The sequence below is a fragment of the Macaca nemestrina genome, chromosome 7 (assembly GCF_043159975.1).
Source record: "Macaca nemestrina isolate mMacNem1 chromosome 7, mMacNem.hap1, whole genome shotgun sequence".
Taxonomy (NCBI): domain Eukaryota; kingdom Metazoa; phylum Chordata; class Mammalia; order Primates; family Cercopithecidae; genus Macaca; species Macaca nemestrina.
Window position 1 is genome coordinate 54,441,857 of NC_092131.1, and position 4,140 is coordinate 54,445,996.

General features: G+C 41.8%; 1 long non-coding RNA gene across 2 annotated transcripts; it reads left to right on the forward strand.

Annotated features, from left to right (window-relative positions):
* Positions 1-763: 763 nt before the first annotated feature.
* LOC105481806 (uncharacterized) lies at positions 764-3,857 on the forward strand. Of its 2 annotated transcripts, XR_987194.2 has the most exons (4): positions 764-814; positions 1,522-1,622; positions 2,213-2,469; positions 3,394-3,857. It is a non-coding gene; the product is annotated as an uncharacterized lncRNA (long non-coding RNA). The 2 variants fall into 2 exon arrangements; XR_011625361.1 differs by lacking the exon at positions 1,522-1,622 and having other exon boundaries at positions 765-814.
* The last annotated feature ends 283 nt before the right edge of the window (positions 3,858-4,140 follow it).

Below are 4,140 nucleotides of genomic sequence, written 5' to 3' on the forward strand. Positions count from 1 at the left end.
AAAGGAAAATCTTATTGCACAAGCCAGTTTGAGTTGGCTTTCCTGTTGCTTATCGCTGAGAACATTCTAATGCAAAAGGGACTGAGAAAAAAACTATGCTGACACGCAAAAGGAGCCTACGTCTCTAGCTTCAGATCCTCCTTTCTGGCCTTCATTCCATACAACCAGGACCTTGTAACCCCAACAGGTCCTTGTAACCCAACAGCCCAGGGTGCATACATTTCATTTCCAACCAACCCCAAGCTCTCCTCAGCCAACTTCTCCTTTTACCATTCAGTAATCATGGTCCAAGCCACTAGATACCTGGGCTTATGAAAGGATTCATCCTCATTACAAAATCCTCTATGTGAGGTTGGTCCAGGGTCATGTTGTAGGGTAATGAACTGTTAAATACTTTTTAAATGTTATCCCTGGCTATACCCCTGTAGCCCCGCTTTGAGCCTTCCTCCAGGTATTTTGTCCTTGGGGGAAAGAGAAAGAAGGCAGCAGGGTCTTCTCCATTGCTACTTTCCAGTCCCACAAAGAGATTTCATTCTCCTTGAGTTTTCCAGTTGCAGTGTACACAGACCTACTCCTGAAGCTTCCCTGTGCTGAGTGTCCCTGACTTGATGGTCTCCCAAGACCAAGCTTAAAGAGGCTGCAGGTGTCTGGAGCAGATTCCCAAAGAGAGGCTTCTCATCCTAAAACAAAGGCTCCATTGTGACTGAAACTGCCTGCTGGGCAGGGGTGTGGTGTTATCCCAAGCAGCCCCCAAGAAGCTCAGGATCTAAGAACTGGGAACCATCGTGGAAGGGCAGGGAAGGGCAGATTTTCGGTAATTTCCCAAAGCCCACTCAGGAAATGGGTTGAGGGTGGAAAACAGGGCAGTTTCCCCAAAGAAGTGAAGGAGCATTGACTTTGAAAATAGATGGACTCAATTCAGTTGTCACCTCCCAAATTGACTAGCTTTGTTACCTTTGACAAAGTCCTTAACTTCTCTTTCTTGTAGAATGGGATCAATGATCCCTACCTCTTGGGGTTGTTGGTTTTTAACTATTTTGGTAATTTATATATAACAATTGTGTGTATTTATGGGGTAAAATGTGATATTTTGATATACATATACACTGTAGAAACATTAAATCAAGCCAATGAAAATATCCATCACCCCTACTTATCATGTTTCTGTTGTTGTAAGGGCAAAGTCTATTCTTTTCGCAATTTTGACATACACAGACCATTATTATTCATTGCGGTCACCATGCTGTTTGAAGATTACAAAGACAAATCACCTAACACAGACCTTTGTTAGTGGCATCTTTTAGGATCCTGTGCCCTCTTTCTCTTTGAGTGAAGTTTAAAATCACTCAGGGAGGTGCCCTGCAGAGGGGAGGGACTGGGAGCTCGGTGACAGGATACTATCTTATATGAGGGTATGTGTCCAAAGGGAAAAAGCACAGGTAAGGAATTGAACAATTAGATTCAAGACCTAGCTCTGTAAACTGGGTGACTGGGTCCTTCATTCATCCTCTCTGTGTTTAGCTTCCTTCTCTGTAACAACAGAGTGGGACCAACTCATCTGTAAGGTCCCTCTGAGGTTTCAGGACTTCAGGAGGAGGAGATAACCACCCTGGACATGCCTGGTAAGGATGACAGGCAGATGTGATTTCATCTACACAGTTCCTTGTCAGACCCGCTGAGTGCTCCCTGCAGGGTCTTTGTCCTTGGCCACTGGCCTCACAATGCCTCATACTCATCCTCACCCTCACCCTCCTGTTTCACACTTCTTCAAGAAGCAAATGGTAGCACCTTCACCACTCCTTGCAGATGGCCAAGTATTGTGTCTGATCCTATAGTTCCACAATTCTCTAAAGGCTGAATTCCTACCTAATTATTTCTTCTCTTTCATTCTGTCAGTTCCAAATTAGGGGTTTCATATTGCTTTAGGACTTTTCACCTTGAAATTCTATGCCAGAACTGAAACAATCCAGGAACAGCCCTTTCAACTCTGTCCCTTTAATATTCTGCCGATGTTTCATCTTCACCATTTTCATGGAAACTCCTCCTCCTCTGTGTTTGTGCCCATCTAGACCTAAAAGTCTTGCTCAGTTTCATCTTAAGCAGTTTAGATGACTTCCTGATAACTGTGTCATGGTCTGTCTTGTTTCGAGAAGGCATCTTTCTCACTGGCTGCCCAGGGTGAGGTCCCATTTTTCTACTTCTTTTCTAATAGACTCCAGGATTGAGCTTTCTTCAGCAGAACTGCATACTTGGAAGTTGAGTAAGAATGGAGAATTCAGGCCATGTGTGCTGAGAAATCCCAGATGAAGTGTGCTAAAAATGCAGATTTCTGACCTCAGGCATGGTGCCAGAAAGAAGTTTTAATGTCCAAGGGTTTTGTGCTTAAAAGATAGACCCTTGTGACTGTTGGTTTAAACCTGCATACTATACAGGAAGCAATCTGATATCCCACTGACTGGAACACATAAGGTAAGTCAAAATTACTTCGATTGAGGCCAAGAACTTTGCTGAAGATTTGATACCCTCTAGAGATTATTGCCCAAAATAGATGAGTAGAGGAACAAGTTGCTCCAACCAATTGTACATTCAGCATATTTCACATATTACAGGCAAATTTAAGAATTTAAGTATTAGAATGACCAAGAATTAAGAATAAGGATTAGTCTTTATAGCACTTCCTGGTATTTGACAGCTTTTTGAAAATTTATAAACTCTCAAATTAAAAAGATGGATAATAATTATCATTTGTTAATTACAAAGCAAATGTATTTCTCCAGCAAAGAAAACCTGTCATGGTTTAAATAATGATATAGCATTGCATTGATGATCCCCTTTCTAGGAAATACTTCAATTCCACCTTGTAGAAGGTGACCCAACCAAATTGAGATACTCTTTTAAAGTATCATTTAATCCCATAAACTTTTATTGAAAATTTCCATGTGCAAAACACTAAAGAGGATACCAAGATAAGGCATTTTTTTCCTTTGAGACTTACAGGTGAAAAGACAAAGATAAACAAATAGCTACATGTAATAAATAAAATATAATAAAATATATCTTAAAAAATAGATAACATAGAGTGAAAAGTAGTCTAGGAGGAAAGTAATGACCCTTTGAGAATCTGGCAAAGTCTTATGGAAGAAGTGGCATTTGAGCTGAGCCTTGACCAACGGGGCACACTCCCACAATTAGAGGTGATGGGGAGATGTTTCACCTGAGGAGGAAGAACAGCTGAGCCAGAGTTAAGAAAGAAGGCTAATGCACACACAGGCGAGAGACAAAATGTGGTCTGAATAGTGCATCTGGGGAACGTAGCTTTAGTAGATACTCAGAGACCAGGGCAGAGGACCGTGAATGGCTGTCTGAGAAGTTTTTGGTTTTTTTCTGTTCTAGCTGGTCTCTCTGGGGTTGCTCAAGGGAATCATTTACTAACATTGTATAACCAACCCCAGCAAACGCTATATTGAGTTGTCCATGAGAACAGCAACTCCAAGAAAAATCAACACCTATTGCAAATCAGCATCTGCAATTCAGAGAACTTGCCCTTAAACATTCAACTGGGGCTCAGAATGGAAACCATTGTTTTCTTTGTCCATGGCTGATGTTGTTAGCTGTGTGTTTTCCATGCAGGAATCATGCAAGTCCCCCTTACTTCAGTTCCAGCTGGTCTGAAGTTAGTGACCAACACCATTGAGATGCCCTCCTAAGTGCCTTCAGGGGAATTTTGTGTAGTCCACATAACTTCGCATTCTAAATCACACCGTCCTAAACATATCCTCCACATTTGATGAAAACTCTTCTATGCATATTTACGTGATGCAGTAAGACTCAGGCAACTGAAACTCAATTTTATTTATCTAGGTAAGTAAAAAGAAACAGCCAGATTGATGGCACGCTTTAAAAGGCACACTCCAGTGGCAGTGGGTTTATGGATAATAGGATGGGTCTGGGCTGTTAGGAGGATTTTACGATGCTCCAGGCAAGAGGTAACAAGAACCTGAATTAAAGCGGCGAGATTTAAAAGAAGCGCAGATATGGAAGGCAGGTTGAAGGTAGGATCAAAAGGATCTGGCAAGTGATTGAAAGTATGGAGAGAGGGAGGCAGAAATGCTAAAGTGACTTTCCAAAGGCATGAGGCTG